Source organism: Aquarana catesbeiana, linkage group LG09 (genome assembly GCF_042186555.1).
Source record: "Aquarana catesbeiana isolate 2022-GZ linkage group LG09, ASM4218655v1, whole genome shotgun sequence".
Classification (NCBI taxonomy): Eukaryota; Metazoa; Chordata; class Amphibia; order Anura; family Ranidae; genus Aquarana; species Aquarana catesbeiana.
In genome coordinates, this window is record NC_133332.1 from 218,207,405 (window position 1) to 218,232,005 (window position 24,601).

The window sequence follows — 24,601 nt, forward strand, 5'->3', positions numbered from 1 at the left end:
CTATGAAAGATTCTGCAGGCCTCATGGCTCATGCTAGGGCTGGTACATGTGCGTAGAATCCTATAGTTGAAAAATTGGTCAGCCGAAGCGCCATGCAAAAAGTTCTTGGCCAGGTTCCCATTTCATGGTGAACGGTTATTTGGAGACGATTTGGATAAGTATATCCAAAGAATTTCTAATAGGAAAAGTTCCCTTTTACCGGTTAAGAAGAAGTTTAAGCATTTTTCTTTTAAACGTGCTTCTTCCCCAGTGCCAGGGGCATCAGCCTCCAGGCAGTCACGACGGCCTCCACGTCAGGTTCAGGAGGTAAACCTTGGGGTCAGTCCCAGGGCCAAAAAATGACCTGGGGGAAGAAACCCACTAAACAGAATACCAAAGCCTCCTTATGAAGGGACACCCCCCGCTCGCTCGAGTGGGGGGAAGGCTTCTACAGTTTTCAAAGGTCTGGCTGGAACAATGTCAAGACAGATGGGTAGCTTCCTCAATTTCTCTAGGTTACAAACTAGAGTTTCAAGAGTTCCCATCTCCTTGTTGTCATGGTTATGCAGTAATCTTTCTCTGTCAGCTTACCTCTCCTCCATGTGTTCACCTTTAGGGGCCAGCCACCCTCACCTGACTGCTTAATTAATCTTCCCTCAGCATAGCTCTACCTCAGCCTCTAATTAGGAACACTATATTAACCTGTGCATTGCAAGCCAACCTTGCTGATCAACCATTGTGTGTTTAGCTTTCATGTGCTACTTGCTGTGTCTCCTACGTCTGATTCCAGTTACCGATCTTGGCCTTTTCTCGATTATACCTGTCTGCTTGTGACCCTGACCTTTGGCGTGTTCTATGTTTATTCTTGTCTGCTAGTCGCCCCGACCTTGGCTTATCCCTTTAGTATCCTTGTTGTTCCAGCCTGCTGCTTCCTTCCTCTTTCTCCTGTAGTCTACCATGAGCGTGAGCTGTGAGACCCTTTGGGCCACGACCTGGAGCCAGACTGCAGTGCAGTCCATCCTCACCACTAGAGGCTCTGCTGAACATCTGCTGGCTCTTAGACTCCGCATCTTGGGGAATCTATGCTCTAGCTCCCAGTGGGATCTGTGTTGATGCTCCAGTAGACCTGCTTCCTGAACCTCCCAAAGTTCAATCCGCGGCAGTCAGTCCTAGGGTCCACTACCTTAGCGGTGCACTCCTGACTCCTACGGAGTGCATGTGTCACCTGGACTCAGGTGACCTGACAGTTTGATCAGCCATGGACCCGCCTGATGTGCTGCTAAATGCAGATGATCCGTTGCAGGGCCTAGTTCGCAGACTTGAGACCCAGGAAGCTAATCAGACCCAGGTGATGCGATTCTTTCAGGATTTGGCCTCCCGTTTTGAACAGGTTCAGGCCTCCTTAGGACCCCCGGTTCAACAACCTCAATCGCTATCTGATGCCGCACCTATTCCGGTCACAGCCACATCCACAATTTCTTTGCATTTAGCTGCTCAGTCCCGTTACTCTGGGGACCCCAAGGCCTGCAAGGGGTTCCTTAGCCAGTGCACAATTCATTTTGAGCTTCAGCCCCAAAACTTCCTGTCCGATCGGGCAAAGGTAGCCTATGTTGTATCCCTCCTGTCCGGCGAGGCGTTAGCCTAGGCTGCCCCTCTGTGGGAACTGAATGATCCAGTGGTATCTAGCCTGTCTGACTTCCTGAAACTATTTCGGAATATCTTCGAGGAACCTGGTTGTGTCTCCTCAGCGGCCAGCGCCCTTTTACGTCTCCGTCAAGAGTTGGCTTCTGTGGGACAGTACGCTCTTCATTTTTGTATTTTGACTGCTGAACTGAGCTGGAATAATGAGGCCTTATGTGCAACCTTTTTACATGGCCTCTCTGATAGAGTGAAGGATGAATTCGTGGGAAGAGCTATTCCTGCTGATCTGGATGGTGTCATCACCTTGTGTAACCAGATCGATATTCGTATTCAAGAGAGGACTCTGGAAAAAAGAAGCCAGAACTCCCCGTTCTTTAGGCAGCCTGAGCTCTCTGTCCCCTCTCTTCGTCCTGAGGAGCACCTCCTGCCTGTTGAGGAACCTATGCAGCTGGGCCGGACCAAGTTATCTCCCGAAGAATGCGCTAGGCGCAGAACTCTGGGCCTGTGCCTCTATTGTGGGGTCAAAGGTCATTTTCGTGACATTTGCTCTCTCCTCATCCGGAAGAACGCTCGGGGCTAATACATCAGGAAAGTGGAGTATTGGACCCTGAAATATCACCTTCTCCTCTTCTCCTTTCTGTGTTCCTTCATGTTGGAGCTTCCTCTCATTTGGTCTCGGCATATCTGGATTCCGGAGCCGCTGGCAATTTCATGGACTGGGGAACTGCATCTTCCATGAGGCTTACTCTTTTGCCCCTCACAACGCCATTGGTAGTCTTGGCGATTTATGGCACTGTTCTTCCAGGGGGCCCTATCTGCTTCCAGACTCTCCCTGTTAAGATGTCGGTAGGGATACTCGACTAGGGGTGGATAGCCTTCCTTGTCTTACCGAAGGCTTCATCTCCTATCATTTTAGGTCTTCCTTGGTTACGGCTCCATTCTCTACACATTGACTGGACTGCTGGACAGATCCTAGCTTGGGGTTCCTCCTGTTCCTCTTCCTGCCTACTCAAGGTTGCGCCAAAAGAGAAACTTCCTGTTGCCACCATTTCAGTATCTTCTGCTCTTCCCGCTGTATATAGCGATTTCTGGAGTTTGTCTTGCAATAGTCGGGCCGAGGCACTCTCTAGATCATGTGGCACTCTGGATGAGGCGCCCACCTGTGAACCTGAGCCGATCATTTACTCCAGTTTGCATAACCATTTACCCTTGCCTGTCCCTAAACTCCCTTGGACGCACAGCCAGGTTAACTTGTCTGCAAGTTCCACAGTTGCTGCGCCCTGCTATGTGATTGAGGTAGTCGCTACACCTGGCAATGCTATTCAGTTGGTCCTTTGCACCAGTTATGCCAGCTCAGCCCATGCCCAGCGAGCTTCCTGCTTTTTCCTATTCAGGACCTTCTGTAACCTGGCCTCACCCTACTACTACTACGTCCATTCAAAATTGTCTAAGAGGCTCAATCCATCCTTTGGATAGACTGCCTCATTCGGTCAGGTGGGGTTTTCAACCTTTCTTTCTGGACTCTCTGCATTCTGCTTGTGTTTCAGCTATCCAGCTTGACTCTTGTGACACGTCACCTTCTAACCAACCTGGTCTCAGGGATCCACTGACCTCTGCTGGATGTCCAGCTCATCTTTAAGAGTCTGGGGGACCCTGCTCAGACTCCTGATGGTCTTCTCAAGCCCTTACCCATTCCTAAGAAGCCTTTAGTCCTCAATAAGTCCTCTCGTCCTCTCCCTACCTCGGTTTCGGTCTCGGAGGATAATTTAAAGTACGAGGTTAGTCAAGTTCTGGATTCTCAGCGCCGTAGAGGCATTCTTCAGTACCTCGTACATTGGAAAGGGTTTGGTCCTGAGGAGAGGTCTTGGATCACTGCATCTGAGATCTTTGTGCCTGGTCTGTTGAGGAGGTTTCATCTGGAGTTTTCCTTTAAACCTGGGCCCAGGCGAGGGTACTGTCATGGAATTGCAGTAATCTTTCTCTGCCAGCTTACCTCTCCTCCATGTGTTCACCCTTAGAGGCCAGCCACCCTCACCTGATTGCTTATATAATCTTCCCTCAGCATAGCTCCACCTCAGCCTCTAATTAGGAACACTATATTAACCTGTGCATTGCAATCCAACCTTGCTAATCAACCATTGTGTGTTTAGCTTTCGTGTGCTACTTGCTGTGTCTCCTACGTCTGATTCCAGTTACCGATCTTGGCCTGTTCTTGACTATCCCTGTCTGCTTGTGACCCTGACCTTTGGCGTGTTCTATGTTTATCCTTGTCTGCTAGTCGCCCCGACCTTGGCTTATCCCTTTTACTATCCTTGTTGTTCCAGCCTGCTGCTTCCTTCCTCTTTCTCCTGTAGCCTACCCTGAGCGTGATCTGTGAGACCCTGGGGGCCGCGACATGGAGCCAGACTGCAGCGCAGTCCATCCTCACCACTAGAGGCTCTGGTGAACACCTGCTGGCTCTTAGACTCCACGCCCTGGAGAATCTATGCTCTAACTCCCAGTGGGATCTGTGTTGATACTCCAGTAGACCTGCTTCCTGAACCTCCCAGAGTTCAATCTGCAGCAGTCAGTCCTAGGGTCCACTACCTTAGCGGTGCACTCCTGACTCCTACAGAGTGCATCTGTCACCTAGACTCAGGTGACCTAACACTCGTTTTCTCAGATCAAACGTATCTCTTTCTAGCTTTAGATCATCTCTTGTCTCAAAGAGTGATATTGGTTGTCCCATTGGAAGAGCAAGGTTTGGGGTTTTATTCAAACCTGTTCACGGTTCCAAAACCAAACGGGGATATCAGACCCATTTTAGATCTCAAAGATCTAAACCGGTTTTTGAATATCTGTTCCTTTCGCATGGAGTAAATCCGATCGGTAGTCTCCATTCTGCAAAGGGGAGAACTTCTGGCGTCAGTTGACATCAAGGATGCTTATCCTTATGTGTCGATTTTCCCCGCTGACGAGAAATTTCTACGCTTCGAGGTGGAAAATCTTAATTTCCAGTTTGTAGCTGTGCCTTTCAGTCTAGCTACTGCACCTCAAGTGTTTACAAAGGTCCTGGCTCCTCCTTTAGCCAGGCTAAGGGCTCAAGGTATAACAATACTAGCCTACTTAGACGATCTACTCTTGATAGATCAATCGGTAGCCTGCTTAAACCAAACTTTGGTCACCGCAGTCAGCTACCTGAAATACCTAGGTTGGATTCTCAGCCTAGAGAAATCCTCCTTAAAACCATCAAGAAGATTGCAGTACTTGGGGCTGATCATAGATACAGCTCAGAAGAGGGTGTTTTTGCCCCAGGAAAGGATCAGTTCCATAAAGGAACTGATTCAGTTGGTCAAAAAACAAAGAAGAATCTTTCTATTCGACTTTGCATGAAATTGTTGGGAAAGATGGTGGCTTCTTTCGAGGCCGTTCCTTATGCGCAGTTTCATTCAAGACTGCTGCAAAACAGTATCCTGTCAACTTGGAACAAGAAGGTCCAAGCTCTGGACTTCCCAATGCTTTTATCCCCCAAAGCCTCAATTGGTGGTTGATATCCAAGAATCTTCAAAAAGGGAAATCCTTTCTACCAGTTACCTGGAAGGTGGTAACACAGATGCCAGCCTTCTGGGCTGGGGAGCAGTCCTGGAAGAAGCGTCTGTCCAAGGGAAATGGTCCAAATCAGAGATGACCTTTCCCATCAATATTCTAGAGATTCGGGCAGTACGCCTGGCCCTGGAGGTTGGACGTTCAGACTACGGAATTGTCCTGTCAGAATCCAATCCAACAATGCCACAGCAGTGGCCTATATCAATCACCAAGGGGGCACAAGAAGTTGTGTGGCCCAGAAAGAGGTGAATCATATTCTTTCTTGGGCCGAAAACAACATTCTTTGCCTATCAGCAATTTTCTTTCCAGGGATAGAGAATTGGCAGGCGGACTACTTAAGTCACCAACAATTGTTCCCGGGAGATTGGTCCCTTCATCCCAACATCTTTCTGTCAATATGTTAAACAACTTTGTGTCAAGGACAAGGGATCTGATGGCATAAGGAACAGATGCCTTGGTCTTTCCGTGGGATCAGCCTTCACTGATCTATGCGTTCCCTCCTGTTCTGCTGCTTCCGCGTCTTCTTCGCAGGATCAAGCAAGAAGGGAAGGAGGTGATTCTGGTGGCCCAGGAGATCTTGGTTTGCCAAGATCATAAAGATGGCGGTAGGGAACCCTTGGACCCTACCACTGTGGCCAGACCTTCTCTTGCAAGGTCCGGTATTCCATCCTACCTTACAAACGCTAAATTTAACGGTTTGGGTATTGAGACCCACATTCTAAAGGACCGTGGGCTGTCCGCTTCAGTAGTTTCTGCTTTGGTTAATGCTAGGAAGCCGGGCTCCAGAGTCATATACTATAGAGTCTGGAAGGCATATGTCTCCTGGTGTGAATCCAGGGGTGGGCACCCCAGAAAATATGTCAAAGGTAGGATCCTTGAATTCCTACAGATGGGATTAAAAATGAAGCTGTCCTTGAGTACTATCAAGGGCCAGGTGTCAGCCTTATCGGTATTGTTTCAAGACCACTTGCTTCACACTCTCTGGTTCGTAACTTTATTCAGGGGGTAACGCGGATTAATCCCCCAGTTAGGTCACCCCTGAACCCTTGGAACTTAAATTTAGTCCTGTCGGCTTTACAAAAACAGCCTTTTGAGCCAATTCGAGATATTCCCTTGGTCCTCTTGACAAGGAAAATAATTTTCTTGGTTGCCATATCTTCTGCAGGAGGAGTATCAGAGTTGGCTGCTCTTTCTTGTAAAGAGCCATATTTGATTATTCATAAGGATAAGGTTGTATTGCGGCCTCATCCTAATTTCCTACCGAAGGTAGTGTCAGGTTTTCATTGAAACCAGGATATTGTTCTGCCTTCATTTTTTCCAGAACCTCGTTCTGTGGAAGAAAAGTCACTACATTCTCTTGATGTGTAGAGAGCGGTCAAGGTCTATTTGAAAGTGACCGCTCAGATTCGTAGAACAGATGTTTTGTTTGTGTTGCCAGACGGTCCCAAAAGAGGACTGGCAGCGTCGAAATCTACTATTTCTAAATGGATTTGTCAAGTGATTGTTCAAACTTATGGTTTAAAAAGGAAAATTCCTCCTTTTCTTATTAAAGCGCACTCCACCAGGGCTGTTAGTGCTTCTTGGGCAGTGCATCACCAAGCCTCCATGGCTCAGATCTGCAAGGCCGCAACTTGGTCTTCAGTCCATACATTTACCAGATTCTATCAAGTAGATGTAAAAGGTCATGAGGATATCGCCTTTGGGCGCAGTGTACTGCAGGCTGCAGTACAAGTCCTCTAGTCTCTTAGTGCCCTACTTTTGTTGTGTCTCCCTCCCTTCAGTTGGCATTGCTATGGGACATCCCACATAGTAACTACTATGGCTCTGTGTCCCGTGATGGATGATAAGAAAATAGGATTTTTAAAACAGCTTACCTGTAAAATCTTTTTTTTGAAGTACACAGAGGTCCCTGCCTTCTTGGTATACACGTGTATTGCTTGCTACAAAACTGAGGTACTCCCAGCAGTGGGAGGGGTTATATAGGGAGTGCACTTTTTGTCTTAGGATGTGCCAGTGTCCATCACCTGAAGGTGGCCTATAACCTACATAGTAACTATTATGGCTCTGTGTGATGTACTTCAAAGAAAAGGATTTTAAAAGGTAAAAATCCTATTTTTCTGCAGGCAGCTTGTAGTGGGTGGGGCCTGTTAAAAAAAATTATATATATATTATATATATATATATATATATATATAAAAGCCCCAATCAAAAGACAGCATGGAGAACACATAGTGTGTCACAGTAGTGTTCTCTGCTCCCCCTTTACATACCCCCCCCCCAAAAGTAGTATCCACTGTCCCCCTTCACATCACCCCCCACAGTAATATCCTCCCCACAGTAGTGACCTCTGCCTCCCTTCACATCAACCCCCCTCCCTCATGTACTCTACCCCCCACAGTAGTGTTCTCTCCCCCCGCCCCCCCATACACACACACTCATCAGTGTCTTTGCCCTCCATGCCCCTCAATAGCAGTGTCTGCCCTCTTCACAAAAGCCACCCTCCCCTCTGTAGTGTCCTCTGCCCCCTTCACACATGACCCCTCCCATAGCAGTGTCCTCTGCCTCCTTCACATCACCCTCAACAGTAGTGTCATGTGCCCCCCCCCCCCCAAAGCAGTGTCCTCTAGCCCCCATAACAGTGTCCCTGCCCCCCCCTCACAATAGTGTACTCCCCCCCCCCCCCGCAGCAGCGTCTTTTGCCCTCTTCCCAAACACACAGCATTATGAACAGTGCCTTGAAAAAGTATGGATACCCCTTGAAATTTTCCACATTTTGTCATGTTACATCAAAAACGTAAATGTATTTTATTGGGATTTTATGTGATAGACCAACACAAAGTGGCACATAATTGTGAAGTGGAAGGAAAATGATAAATGTTTTTTTCAAAATACAAAAAAATATCTTAAAAGTGTGGTGTACATTTGTATTCAGCCCCCTTCACTGAGTGGAACCAATTCCCTTCAGAAGTCACCTTATTAGTAACTAGAGTCCACCTGTGTGTGATTTCATCTCAGTATAAATACAGCTGTTCTGTGAATCCCTCAGAGGTTTGTTAGAGAACCTTAATGAACAAACACCATCATGAAGGCCAAGGAACACACCAGACGTGTCAGGGATAAAGTTGTGGAGACGTTTAAAGCAGTGTTAGGTTATAAAAAAAATATCCCAAGCTTTGAACATCTCGCGGAGCACTGTTCAATCCATCATGTGAAACTGGAAAGAGTATGGCACAACTGCAAACCTACCAAGACATGGCCGTCCACCTAAACTGACATGCCTGGCAAGGAGAGCATTCAGAGAAGCAGCCAAGGGGCCCATGGTAACTCTGGAGGAGCTGCAGAGATCCACAGCTCAGGTGGGAGAATCTTTCCACAGGACAACTATTAGTCGTGCACTCCACAAATCTGGCCTTTATTGAAGAGGGGCAAAAAGAAATCCATTGTAGAAAGAAAGCCATAAGAAGTCCCATTTGCGGGTTGCTAGAAGCCATGTGGGGGACACAGCAAACATGTGGAAGAAGGTGCTCTGGTCAGATGAGACCAAAATGTAACTTTTTGGCTTAAAAGCAAAACGCTATGTGTGGAGGAAAACTAACACTGCACATCACCTTGAACACACCATCCCCACTGTGAAACATGGTGGTGGTAGCATCATGTTGTGGGGATGCTTTTCTTCAGCAGTTACAGGGAAGTTATCAGAATTGATGTGAAGATGAATGGAGCCAAATACAGGGCAATCTTAAAAGAAAACCTATTAGTCTGTGTAGCGCACTACTCCCTTGGGAGCTGCTGGGTGAGATCATACCTTTCTGTTAACGGATTCCGTTCTTCCCCCCCTGTACGAATCACATCAGCAGACAGTTTGATAACTTTAAACAAAGAACTTTATTCTCTTAATTGCAGTATGTTCCATAATCTTTCCAGGAAATATGAGTTGCCTCTTAGTCTCTGGTTCCTTAGAGTAGCTAAGTCCCTTTCCCTTAGTGAACCGACTGATGATCCTCTGAAAAGCACCTTGGTATATGGATATGTTGGAAGTCCCAGTCCTCACCTGCCCATCTTGCCTCCCCAGGTCAGTTCAGGAAAGTCCAAATAACATCCCCGGTCTACTCCATCCTGTTAGCAGCTACTTCCCGCTCTGCATGGCTCGAATCATCCCAGCCACGATATCTGGTCCATTTCTTTAGTGGATTTAATATTGTTGAACCATCCAGCACTGAGGTCTCTGAACCCTCAGGCCTTCAGGTTTAGTTCTTGCTATCCAGCGCTGGAGACCCCCACACCTCCAGGCCTTCAAGTCTGCTCCATGAAGATTACATCTTTCCTCTTCCTCTGTCCAAGCTTCCCATCTCCAGCCTCCCTAGGAGCATGTGACCCCCAGTTTCTATATGTGTCCCGCCCCTGCCCACTCAAATTAATGATTGGTCCAGGGCTGTGAATACAAACTGCCTGCACCCTTGACTCCAGCCCACCTTCCTTCCAGAACTTCTCACTGGACAGAAGTGGCATCTCTCAGAATAGAATGCAGGTGGTCACCCCCCCCCCCTTTCTACTCTGACAAATCTCCCAACCAAATTAACCAACCAGGCCTAAACAAACAGGGCAAGGCACTGGCAATTTACCTATCACTAATCCGAACTAACTAATTAGCACCCATCTAAAAGGTGGTGGGTGCTACATACACCCCCTCCTGAAATCACAACTGTCCCCAGTTGTGGAAAGGAATCCACATCCAGAGAACAGTCCTACCTACCTCCTGAAACCGAGGCATCTCATACACCCTGTTTGAGTGTGGTGTGTGTAGCATAACAGAAATTCAGGTGAAATATTTTTACAATCTGAGCACTGTACACTTATCTATCTATAGATCCCTATAGCTACAACCAATACAAAGAGAACTAAAACACTGCTCCCAAGAGAGGAATGCTTTAATTACTCTAGGCCTTTATCTGTAGTCTTCACATCAAATCAGACAGCCGTCTTCTCCGAAGATACCTGCAAGAAAGCACTTAATACACATTCTATCCTACATACTATCTACATATTCAACACTTATTGGCATGTGTGGCCCTTCCAGGACTACTATCCCCTCAAAAGGAGTCATGTAAACTCCTGCAGGATAGAACCTGAGCAGACATGCCAGAATATTTACACATAAGTCCAGAAACCAATTACTTTCTGATTGACTCCAACAGGAGTTCATAACATTTTTTTTTCAAGGGGAAAAAAAAAAAAAAACTTTACAAAAGGGACTGACAGGGACAGCAAGTGATAGTGTCCATACTGATCAGGTAGGCACTGAAGCTGTTGCCCTGTGTAGGAAGTCAATGGGATAGCCCACCCTAACCCATCTGCACACTTGCAGTCCAAGGTTTGTCCAGCATATCTGTATAGCGCTCTACAGATAATACCGGGGGTCCGGTAGTCTTCTACGTGTGTCCCCTTCCCCTCTCACCGATATGGAATAACTTTTTGTGTGTTGACCAGGCTTTTGAAGAATAGCACTGTCTTTATAAATTGCCCGGCCCTGCCGCCACTCACGGAAAATGTCTTGGAATCTCACCCACATCACATGATCTGAGGTCTGTTGGGGTTTGGGCACATGTAAGTAATCCCAGACAAGGTCACTCTCCCACTGTCCATGGGAGGCCTCAACAGTCTCTATGATCTTGTCTGGTACGTACGGAAAGTCTAATCCCCACTCCTGAGCAACCCTCTTCTGGATGTCCCGTTGGAACCGCAACAGCCGTGGCAGCTCCTTGGGCCTTCCCCGTCCAGGCGGTACACAAGAGTCTGAGGCTCTCACAGCCCTTTGCTGGTAAGTGGGTACCCTGTTGTGAGGGGTATCTGAACATAATTTGATAGGGGGTACTGGGGGTGTTGGAAGTGTGGCTATGCTCTCCGGAGCCCCGGTGGAAGCACTAACTTAGAACTCTCCACAAACCAACTATCCTCCCCACTAGAATCATCCTCTTCAGGGAAGACCAGACAAATAGGTATTCGAGTGAACCACACTTGTCCAGCACCTCTCATGAGCCCCAGTCTATGGCCCGGCCCTGGCTTCCCCTGCCCAGCTCACCTGAGGGGTCCCCCCTCTTCTACCGACAGCTCCTTCTGGACAGGCTCAACCAGAGACTTAGTTAAAGAGGCCGGCATTACAGGGTGTTCTTCCGGGGTTTGCAAAGCAGCACTGGCAGCCCCTGGGTCCCCAACCAGACCACAGGCCTCCCCTATAGATCCTACCTGGACCTCCGGTGTATCCGATTTTACGGTCTCTGGACGGAACTCCTCTGCTGCAGTCTCTGAAGTTACTTGGCCCTCTCCGGCCCTCGGGAGATTCGAAGCTTGAGGCGTGCAGAGTCCAGTGGTGCTGTTGGCATGGTAGTAACGCACCTCCTGCTGTTCAGGTCCCAGCCGTGTAAGTTGCAGACTGCAATGGCCACACCGGGCCCATGCGGTGACTCCCATGGTGGGGCTCCAACAGCCGGGACAAAGCAGGCACAATTTCTCCACTCCAATCGACTACTCCCAGTGCCAACCCACCTGTAACTTCCAGTCGGATGCCGGTGTCCACGAGGATTTGGTCCTGCATAACAGTAGTGTGCTGTATGGTGGGTGCGCTCTGACCGTTCCGCGCCATCTTCCTCCGCTGTGTGTGCAGCGCGTGGCACACAGGACACTGGAGCGATGTCTTCCTCCTGGGCGCGGCTCCGCCCCTTCACTTGTTGGTCCGGCGCACGAGGAACTGTAATGCCCCGTACACACGGTCGGATTTTCCGATGGAAAATGTCCGATCGGAGCGTGTTGTCGGAAATTCCGACTGTGTGTGGGCTCCATCGGACATTTTCCATCGGATTTTCCAACACACAAAGTTGGAGAGCAGGAGATAAAATTTTCCGAACAAAGTCCGACCGTGTGTACGCCCTATATTCATTTCAGCAGTGTGCGCCAGCGACCCCTGGTGGTAGGCACTGTGGAACTTCGAGTTAAAGCAGTAGTCACTGTATTACAATAAAAAATGTCACTTGAGATGCCCCACTGTAACCTCCATGTAGCGCACTACTCCCTTGGGAGCTGCTGGGTGAGAGCATACCTTTCTGTTAACTGATTCCGTTCTTCCACCCCTGCACGAATAATTTCAGCAGACAGTTTAGCAACATTTAAACAAAGAACTTTATTCTCTTAATTGCAGTATGTTCCATAATCTTCCCGGGAAGTATGAGTTGCCTCATAGTCTCTGGTTTCTTAGAGTAGCTAAGTCCCTTTCCCTTAGTGAACCGACTGATGCTCCTCTGAAAAGCACCTTGGTATATGGATGCTGGTAGCCCCTGGTCTCAACTGCCTATCTTGACTCCTGCAGTCCTCCCATGTCAGTTCAGGATAGCCTGGATAACACCCCGGTCTACTCCAACCTGTTAGCAGCTACTTCCCGCTCCGCATGGCTCGAATCATCCCAGCCGGGTTGTCTGGTCCATTTCTCCCGGAATTTCTTTTAGTGGCTTTAATGTTGTTGAACCATCCAGCACTGAGGTCTCTGAACCCTCAGGCCTTCAGGTTTAGTTCTTGCTATCCAGCACTGGAGGCCCCCGCACCTCCAGGCCTTCAAGTCAGCGGACTTAAGGTCATTAACCTTAATGGAAAGCAACATAATGTTTTTATATCAGTGAGTTTGGTGATTTAAACCACAATAAAATTTGATACTTATTTTATATGTAATCTCGTAGAGTGCCCTTTCTGACCAAAAGTAGCTGTCTTTTTTAACCTAGGGACGCCCAATCTATGGACCTCCTTAGGGATAGATCTTTTTACATATATATGCAATTGGCTACGGCCAGAACCTCCTAATTGGAGGAGTGGTAGAGAGCAAATCGTTACTTTATCTTGTCATCAACAGAGTGAATTATATGGTCACCTTTGCAGTTTTTAGTTACTTCAAGCCTGCTCCTTGAAGATTACATCTTTCCTCTTCCTCTGTCCAAGCTTCCCATCTCCAGCCTCCCTAGGAGCATGTGACCCCCAGTTTCTATATGTGTCCTGTCCCTGCCCACTCAAATTAATGATTGGTCCAGGGCTGTGAATACAATCTGCCTGCACCCTTGACCCCAGCCCACCTTCCTTCCAGAACTTCTCACTGGACAGAAGTGGCATCTCCCAGGGTAGAATGCAGGTGGTCACCCCCCCCTTTCTACTCTGACAAATCTCCCAACCAAATTAACCAACCAGGCCTAAACAAACAGGGCAAGGCACTGGCAATTTACCTATCACTTATCCTAACTAACTAATTAGCACCCACCTAAAGGTGGGGGGCACTATATCTGCAAATGAGACTGGGGTGGAGGTTCACCTTCCAGCAGGACAACGACCCTAAAGATACAGCCAGAGCTACAATGGAACGGTTTCCAATTGAGAATCTGTGGCAAGACTTGAAAAATGCTGTTCACAGACGCTCTCCATCCAATCTGACAGAGCTTGAACTATTTTGCAAAGAAGAATGGGCAAAAATGTCACTCTCTAGATGTGCAAAGCTGGTAGAGACATACCCAAAAAGACTTGCAGCTGTAATTTCAGCGAAAGGTGGTTCTACAAAGTATTGACTCAGGGGGGCTAAATACAAATGCACGCCACACTTTTCAGAAATTTATTTGTAAAAAATGTTGAAAACCATTTATCATTTTCCTTCTACAATTATGTGCCACTTTGAGTTGGTCTATCACATAAAATCCCAAGAAAATACATTTACGTTTTTGGTTGTAACATGACTAAATGTGGAAAATATAAAGGGGTTTGAATACCTTTTCAAGGCACTATAGGTAACGCTCTCCTACCTGATTACGGGTGTACAGTAGAGTTGAGAGCGGGAGGGAGCACAGTACTGGACAGAGCGCAGGAGATCTCAGAGTTAACTTTTCATATTAACAAGCTGGTGATTGGTTGCTAGCGCTGCCTGGCATCCTAGCAACCAATCACTTGCTGGTCAACTTGAAAGGTTAATTGTGGCAGTTACCGCTCCTGCCCTTCTTTCAGTACTGTGCTGCCTCACCCTCTTCACTCTGCAGTGAGTGGTGGAGGCAGCAGAGGTGAAGGATCAGCAAAGCAGGGATACCTATCAGCTGCCCGCAGTCAACGGGTTGCTGACCTCCTGTTTATATTCTGTGTGGCTATTGAGGAATATATTTCTGTGAAATATTTGTGCTCGGAGTGCAGCTTTAAATTTGCTGAACCAGATGATCATTGGGGTAACTGACAGGTAGAATCGCACTAATCAGCAGCATCTTTATCCCTAAAACTGCATTCCCTATTAAAAACTGTCCATAGAGGGATTAAAAATTCAACAAGGAATGGCTGGATTTCGATCCATCTATGGCTGTTCCTGCTTCAGAGATCTAGCAATTGGCTTCTCTTGAACAGGAATGTTGGAAATATTTTCTTTCGATCAGTGCATGCAACCAATCAGCTGCAATGCCGATCAGTGTATTCTGACAGCGGAGTATTCCTGCTGTAAGAATTCAATAATGCAGCGGGGAGGATTCCTCTCTCCACTTCATTTGTGTGGATGGAGTAATCTGTTCCTTTTTATCAGCCCGCTGGCTGATCAAAAATGAATGATCCAATTTTCTTCTGGCTCGCCTTAGAGCCGGTTTACAACATGAATCACTCAGGAACATGCTGTGCGTTCTTGTGCGATTCATATGTGATCCAGGTACAGTGTGATTTCAGCCCATACATTTGAAAGGGATGAAATTGCACTGAACTCCAAGAAAAGTCGTGCATGCACTGTATAAAACGTACATCAACCGGATTGCATGGTATTTCTGTACCACTGCATTTGTGGACTGCATTTGTCATGTCATTGAGTTAACATTGACACCCACCACAGATCGCATTTTGAATGAGATATGGGAAATGCGCACGAAACTCGGGTTTCCTGCACCGCGCTCTAGTGTGAGGGAACAGCTGCTGGATTAAGTGACGTAGTTGTCATCTGTGACAAGAGATGGACTTTCTTCCCCTTAGGCCTCATTCACACCTCAGCATTTTGTATCTTGAAGCTCTCCGAAACCAGTGGCGGCCAGTGGAATTTTTTTTGGTGGGGCAGCAAACAGTATGCCACCGCCATCCCCCCCCCCCCTTCGGTCAGTCGGTGGGACAGACGGTCGCACTTACCCCATCGCGGCTTACCATTCTCAGCGACGGCCTCCCGTACCCCTGCTCTCCACGATAGTGACGTTTTTCTCCTGTTTCCTCCCTCCTTCTTGGCGGCCAATCAGAAAACGGGTCTCACACCCGCTTCTGATTGTCTGGATTGAGGATCAGTGTTACAACAGCGAATATCCATTCGCTGTTGTAACACTTGGGTGGGCTCATGGCGCAAAGCTCTACGCCACGAGCCACCCTATTTTGAAACCTATTAGAGCCTATGCCTCTAATCAGGTGCTTAGAAAAACACCCCGCCACTGTGATTTAGGCGCCCGGCGTCCTGAAAGGGGCCGGACGCATGAATAGGGGGTGGCCTCGGCAGCCATTATTCATATAGGGGGGTGGCGAGGATAGAGGGGGCGGCACCCGGATGTCCTTAATGGAAAGGCCGCCACTGTCCAAAACGCTGGAGGAGAAAAAAAATCTATTAATCTCTATGGAGATGTTCACACCTCCACATTTTTTGTGCATTCTTATTCCTGTAGAAATTAATGGAAATGTGCCATTTGCACGTTTTGGTGCGCATTCACATGTTTTGTTGCACGTTTTTGCACGATTTTCTGCTAAAAAATAAAATAATTAATAATATATGAATAAATAAATGTAAAATACATACACAAATTACTAAAAATAATCATAAATAAAATTAATAATATGTAAAAAATACATAAATAAATAATTAAACCCTAACCTTAAAAAAAAACATTATTATTATTATAATTATTATTAATAATAATAAACGCCCAAACAACCCGAACAAAAAACAAATTAATAATAATTTTTTTTTTTTAACGGTTAGGGGGATAAGGTTATTTATTTATTATTACATAATATTCATTTATTGTATTTATTTTTGTGTATTTATTTTACATTTATTCATTCATTTTTTAGTAGTAGCAGTATTAACAAAAATAAATAAATAACCCTAACCTAACCTTAATTTAAATGCCGCGTACACACAATCAGACTTTCCGCCAACAAAACTGTGGATTTTTGTTCGAAGGTTGTTGGCTCAAACTTGTCTTGCATACACACGGTTGGCCAACAATTTCGAGCGTGGGAACGCAGTGGCGTACAAGACGTACGCCCTGCGAAAAAGAAAGTTCAATAGCCAGTGCGGCTCCTTCTGCTTGATTCAGAGCATGCGTGAATTTTTGTGCGATGGACTTGTGTACACACGATCGGACTTTCCGACAACAAGTTTTGTTGGCGGAAAATTGGAGAACCTGCTAAGAAACATTTGTTGGCGGAAAGTCCGACAGCAAATGTTCTATGGAGCATATACACAGTCGGACTTTCCGACAACAAGCTCACATCCAACATTTCCCGTCAGAAAATCCTATCGCGTGTACGTGGCATAACTCCTTACCCTAAGAAATAAAATACCAAAAAATATTAATAATAAAAAAGAAAAGAAAGAAAAGCTGATTAAAAAAAGCTGAAAAGCCTATCAACAAATGATGCAACAGATGATAGTTTTCTTTATTGGATCATAAAAAAAATGTCAAAACTCAAAAATGCTGTATAAAAATACGCAAATTGCGTATGAGAACGCTCAAAGACACTACGCTCAGGTGTGAATGCAGACTCAGTATTTTTCCGGCTTACAGATTTTTCCTTTTTTCTGATAAGTATTTTTTTACTTGTTTTATTGGATCGTTCTTTTATTCCTACTGGAATTTCTTAATAATTTCATGGCATTTTTTTTTTTTAAACTAAACTAAAGTCCCCTTCAATCTAATTTTGTTGAATTTTCCATACAAAGGATTTTTCCTTTTTTTCAAGCTATCCTCCAAACTTTCCGCATTGATCAATGGCTGGCAAGATACAAAACTCGGCTCCACTCCCCGGCTGCTGCTTTTTGAAAAAAATAGTATTTTATATAAAGCCTAAAAAAGGAACCTAACGAGTCCCAAAATCTTGCATCTTTCATAACCAAAGTTAGCCAGCCAGGGGTATCACTTACAATTTAGAGTGAGACTAAGCATTTTAAACTGGCTGGAATAAAGCCAAGCTGACAGCAGAGGGTCAGTCCCCCTGTACAGGTACTCCCCCCACCTGTACATCCTTAGCATAGCCTTTAGGGAGGAAGGGGGGTCCTCCTCTGCATTAGTTGATAGGCTGAGCCCCTCACTGGGCGTGTCCTGAGCCGTGTAGCTAATTCTTCTGTGCAGTCTGTGTCTCCCAAGCAGTGCAGAGCTGGGCTTTGCTGTGTTTGGGGGTCTCAGTGAGGGATGAAGCAGAGTTGTGTGCCTGCTGCTGACTTCCCACAGCTCCATCATCTGACTTTGCTCTCAGAGGGTCTGTAAAGCAGCTGAAGAACTTTTTGTTAGTGGGGATGCAGCTTTTGCTGAAAGATCAGAAGCAGGAGAATTTTTTTTTCCTTTGTGTGGTTGCACTGCAAGAAGTTTGCAACTGAACTTCAACACTCAACCCCCAAATAGTTTAGGCGAGTTGTAAAGTTCTCACCTAGACATACATCCAATTGATGGAGAGGCTGCAGAAGGTGTTGTGAATGGGTTGGTCAATACAAGAAGAAGACTCTGATCCGGCACAGACTGGATGCATTGCCACCCAAGACATGAGGACCCAGCCACATTTTACCCCCTGGCCACACAGCCACCTGGGGGCGCTGTTCTTTGCCCTGGTGCTGGCCACTGCCGGAGCAATGGAGGCTGAAGACACCTGGGAGACAGGTTCTGGGCACTTGGCAGGTAAGGACTTGCTGCAAACTAGTACAATCCATTATTGTCAGTCAATGGACAGATGATTGTGTGCGCTGACATGGGGGGGAGCATGGGAAAATATTTACTGCTCACTGTAACCTTTTGCCACTGAGGATAATTCTCAAGGCAGCTGAGAGTTTAACTCATAATAAGCAGTACTGCCTGATTTCCAAGGACACTTCCACGTTATGGAGGAATTTGTTCATGTTCCTGGCTTTCAGTACTGACTATATGCACAGAGACAAAATATTTTTTTATTCTGTACGTTAAACTGAGCTTTTGACATTTAGTATTGTTGTCTGGACATTACGTTTTCTGATTGCATAGGCAGAATGTATTCATATGCCTGTGATAACTATATTATGTACAGGTAACAGGATCAATGAGGACTCAGCAGCGAAGAGTCCCTGGCAACAGTATTCCCTAGTACCGTACAGACAACACTGAGCCATTCATCTCTGCACCAGAGGAGCTTACACTCCAATGTCCCCACTAATATTTACATATAGCTCTGACATAGTCCACAGTGCTGTACAAAGAAATAAGTACCAGCCACGGCTTTCTCTACACCATAGGGGATCAAACAAATGGCATCAATGTGTAATAAGTTGGATTTAAACCCAGAACCCAAGACAACCATGCTAACCACTTGGCCACTCAGTTCCTCCAGAAGGTGAATGGTAAAGCGCCAGTAGGCAGCAATGTGTTTGCAAACATCAATAAGCAATTTGCCACTTGAAACAAGTTTATATGAAAACACAGGAAGCTGTCAAGGCACTACTCTGACCAATGAATCTGTTGTTGACAGCTCTATCATTGTAATCAGCATGCTGCAAATGGGGTGACTGCCAGCAAATGGTTAAATCTGTCAGTAAGAAAGAGATCTTATCATCAGGGTAGCCCTGGGGTTAGGTGCCTTTATGTTGTGTCTCAGGATGTCTGCCCATGTCATACTCAAAGTCCAACCAACTCAAGCGTAGAAAGTAACACCTGCAGAGTTTGGGGGTCACCAAGTGCCAACTATAAAGCCTGTAGGAAACAAAACCTAGTATTGTTGGCTTTACCTAAGTTTCACCATGCAAGCACAGCCAACCCACTCACTACACAGGGAGATTAAAGCCAAAACCAAAAATGCAATATATTGCAGCTTACTAATCATTAGAACTGGTGGCTGCATTTGTTTTCACCTGGCGATCTGGCCAGTAGCACACCTCCTGTATTAGAGGGTTCCCACTCTGGATGAAGGAGCACAGGGGGAAAAGCAGACAGCAGTATTATCAGTCTGGGGTAGGGGAGTGTTAAATGTTTTAGCAGATTTGAATACACTAAAAAATTGAAGCCAAACTCACACTTTATATTTAGTTACAGCAAACTGTTTTGTTTTTTTTCCTTTTGGGATAAAGGTTTTACACAATAATAAAAGCTGATCATTGAAAGCACCCCTGTCAGTGTTAAATGGTTTGTCTTATCTCTGTAAACTAATACATCTGGAAGAGAGCGTGTTCTTTTGAAAATCAACAGACTTACTGTCCAGATCATCAGGTGAAAATAAAGGAAAGGAATGCCTTAGAAAATGAATGCAGCCATCACATCTAAGAATTGGTAAGCTGCAATATAATGTCTGTTTTTGGGTTTAAAGCAGTGACAGCTGGTGGTAAACAGTGCACCCACCCATTTTCATTCGCAATTGTCACACAACTGGGTGGGCATCCGGTGCCCTGCATGTAGATTAGGGGGCTGGACACATGGATGTGCCCCTAATGGACGGGCTGCCACTGGTTTAAAGTGGTAGTAAAAAAACCATCACATACTAGCACATTATGGCATACTTATGCTGGCCATACACTATACGAAAAGTCGTTCAAACCCATTTTCGAAAACAACCATTTGTCCGTGAGAGCAAATGATAGTGCCATCATGTAATGACCGATAAATTGTTCAATGGACATAAATCCGCTTTATGTTTGTTTTTTCACACATACCTAGTGCAAACAGTTTGGATGGGAAACACATTAACCTTTCAATTTATCGTTAGTTCGGCAGAAAGTTTCCAAACCTGTCCTTCGTTTTTTCGGCACAAAAATGTCCCAACCGATTTGTGCCCATCAACTGGCCGAAAAACGAACGAACTGTCTAATTCAGTGGTCATCTACCCTGTCCTCAGGGCCCACTAACAGGCCAGGTTTGCAAGATAACTGCAATACATCACAGGTGATTTCATTTGCTTCTCAGTGATTGCAGTATTGTAGTCTGCATCTCCCCCAAGGTAATACATAAAACCTGGCCTGTTATGCCTCGTTTCCACTGAGCGGATCGGTTCGGTACGGTACGCTATTTTGGGTGTTTCCATTATGAAAAAGGCCCATACAAGCGAACCGTACCACTCCATTCAGGGTCCTGCTTCAGATGTGGGGCCATAGAAAATGGAACGGTTCGGTTAGGGCGGAGCTACGATACATTCCACTGATTGGCTGACAGAAAACCCTCTGCTGTGCTATGCTGAGGCATTTTTTCTAAACCCTGTATGGCCCCTTATGGTCCCACTTGCAGTGGAAATGCTCACCAGAATAGACCGGACCATTCTAGGCCATTCAAACTGTACCGACCCGAACCGATCCGCACAGTGGAAACGAGGCATTAGTGGGCCCTGAGGACAGGGTTGAGGACCACTGGTCTAAATGACCGAATTTCGGACGATTTTTCATATAGTGTATGGCCAGCATTACCTGAGAACAAAGCCCTCTCAGAGGCCCGCTGTCACCGCTGAAGGCGCTTCCATTACCACCCGATTTTTCTTCTAGGTTCATAGGCTTCAACGATATTAATGGACTAACCAACGATAAGGTCACTCCCGCACATATCGGGTATGCCGATCCTTCAGAGTGCATGTGCCGTCAATGGCTGCATCCAAAGTAAATATCTCCTAAGCAGTGCACATTTAAGAGATATTTACTGTACCTATAGGTAAGCCTAAAGCCCCATACACACTATCAGATTTTCTACTGATTTTTGTCTTCAGATTTACCAAAACCATGTAGTGCAAGGGCCTGCCTGATTGCATACAAATTGAAACTCCTAAGGTTTGACCTCATATTATATGGTTTTGGTAAAAAAAATCAGTATGGGGCTTTATTATAGGCTTACCTATAGGTAAAAATCACCACTTTAATACCGCTTTAAATCGTGGAAGGCAAAAGTTGTTGTTTTTAGGTACAACAGCAAACTATTGAAACTATTGAAAGCCACCCATCATCAGTCATTACAGCCATCACAGATGAAGATACCCCAGATAGCAAGGATAACTTGGCACAAATTTGAGGCAATGTTGAATTGTAAGTCTGTTAACTTGCTGCACATGCTCTACACTTGCAGAGCACTTGAAGCACAAGTTCTAGTTGACACTTTTCCAATTTGTAGCAAATTTGCGTGGCAAGTCTCTAGCAAGAGCAAAGTTGCAGTGGTGATTCTACAGCAAGAGCTCTGCAAATCTACAGCATGAAAATTCAGCCACAGTGACCCCTGTGGTGGGATGCTTTCTGCACAACATAACTGAACCAGCATTTGCAGCAGGCTTGGGGAATGTTTGCAAAGAAAGTTGATCTGGAGTCATGCAATGCGGTCTTGCTGCATTTGTGCAACAAACTTGTGAAACCTGGCAAGTCTATCAATAGCTTAGCAAGTCATTTTCAAACTTGCAGCACAATTGCTTGCTATCTGGAACATTGTAGGTGAGAGGTTGTTCATTAGCATTCACTCACAGTTGCATCTGTGCGCAAATCACGATGCATTTTCAACTCCTACCAAATGCACCCCCCATCTACCTTGTTGAAAGCTTCGTACAAACTTCAGTTTTTGCTGGGCACAGCTTCCCAGCATACTCGCCCAAATGTTGCATGCAATGTTTTAGCCATACCTGCCATTGATCGCATTGTATTCCCTTCCCCAGGGAACCTTGCTGTACATTCACAACTCACAAATATTGCCCATGTAGCACAGTCGCTGTATGCTTTCACATATCCAGAACCAAAGGTAACATAGCCTTAAGGTGGAACTCCAGGAAGAAAAGTGTACAAACAAGTTATCTCTATCGCCTCTCCCCTTGTCCATTCACAGAACACCCTGTATGCTGTGAACAGATTGGACAAGGAGGAGGTAAGGAGGGTAAACGACAGGATCCCTTCCAGTATATAAGAGCTGCAGTTCTCATAGCTCTCATACCCACAGCCCTGGAAGTACAGCACTGGCTCTACTTTCTGGCATGAATATAAATGTATGATTTTACCAACACAGCAAGAACCTGGACCTGGGATAAGCGGGTAACTTGTTAGCACAAATAATCTGGTAGAAGCTCACAACTAAAAGTATTCCTGCAACTCACAGTGGAAAGATGGGAGACAGAGAACAGGAGAGTCCTGTGTAGTACCATTAAGACAAATGATAAATGATGAAATGAGTGATAAATGTGAAATACTGTAAATGTGAGGTTGCGAACAAAAAACAAAAACACCGTAGAGCTAGCTATAGACGGGTAGTTTTTTTTTTTTTTTTTCAGCCAGCAGGCTAACCCCCCCTTACCCCACCGGGACATGTATTCTGATGGTGGGACCTGGCACTGTCAGTATACACTGATTAGCAGCTTCAGATCAACAAAAGCTTTCCAACTTGTAAGTTCAACAGACGTCAGTCTATGGCCAGCTTGTGGTACGCAACCTTAAGCCCTGTTTCACACTTGTGCGGTGCGAATTGAAGCTCAGGTTTCACTGGGGAGATAAAAATCTCCTGTTCAACGGATTCATTGCGTTTTTGCTCAGTATCAGAGAGCAGGGAGAGGGGGAGGGAGGGGGGGGGAGAGGGGGAGGTGTAGTGAGGAGAAAGAGAAAATCCTTGTTCAGAACGCAATGCATCTGCGAATCAGATGCGTTCCCATAGGAGATAATAGGCTTGTAGTTCGCACCGCAATGCCCAAAAAACGCACACGTTTTTTGTGCAATGCGCAGTGCGAATGCAACGCACATATGTGAACCAGATGCATTCATATGAATGTATTTTAAAATGTCCTGCGAATTAGATGCGGTGTAAGCCGCATCTAATTCGCATAGGTGTGAACCCGGGCTGAAAGTAGGCTTTTGGAGACTACATCTGTCTCCACAGAGTTCTTGGGAGGTGATGATTAAGTTCAGCTCTGGGCTGGTCCAAATCTTATCCAGAAGGAACTTGGATAACTTGTGAGTGATCACAAAGTGACAATAAACTAAAATAGTAGATTTAATGAACACCAAGTAATGCATTTTGCCGCTAGCTGCCAATTCAACAATTGTTTGTTAGAAGCTGAACATTTTGTATACCCTCAGCCCTGACACACCTTTCACTGCATCTGTTGTCTGATGAAACGCCCTCCGAAAAATGATCTATTTCGGTGGGGCTGCTGCCAGTGTAAGACCCCATACACACTATACAACTTTTGTTGTCTGATTCCTTTTAGATTTACCAAAACCATGTCTGATTGAATACAAATTGAAACTCTTAAGGTTTGACCTCATATGTTATGGTTTTGGTAAATCTAAAGGGAAAAAATCTAAAGAGAATTGTATAGTGTTTATCCAGCTTAAGGCTGGCCATACATTATACAATTTTTGTACAACTTTCCTTTAGATTTACCAAAACCATATAATATGAGGTCAAACCTAAGCACTTTCAATTGGTATGAAATCAGGCAGGTCCTTGCACTACATAGTTGAAGGTAAATCTAAAAGTGGTTGTAAACCCACAACAAAAAAAAACCTGCAAGACAAAGGCATAATGAGCTAGTATGCATAGCATACTAGCTCATTATGAATTACTTACCTTAGATTGAAGCCCCCGCAGCGGTCCTCGTACATCGCTCCGGCTGGTGACATGGCTCCCGGAGTTACTTCCGGGTATTGCGGGCTTCGGCGCTGTGATTGGCCGGAGCCTCGATGACGTAACTCCTGCGCGTGTGCGAAGGAGCCACCGGTAACGGCACACTAACTGAAGCTACGGCACGTACGTGCCGTTGCTTCAGTGCACATGTGTCGATGACGTCTGCACATGCTGATACAGGAGATATCTCCTAAACCATTCAGGTTTAGGAGATATCTGGGGTAGCTAAAGGTAAGCCTTATTATAGGCCTACCTGTAGTAAAAAGTGGTTGTAAAGGGTTTACAACCACTTTAAACAAGCCCTTAGCTTCAAATACAATAGGATTTTGTTCTGCTTCCTTCACTACAGATCCATTGGTATGTGAGAGGGAGGTTGCATCAGGGCCAGGATAAGGGATAGGCAGAAGAGGAGGTCTTGTGCACTTCTAAAGGAGGGGGTAATGAAAAAGGGCAATGCTGCTGAAGTAGTTAATGGGGGGTGCAGTTTGGAATTTTCACCTTGGGTGTTAAAGGATCTTGTCCCATCAATGGGTTGCATAGTACAGCGTTATCTGACAAGAGGTTGCAGTCCC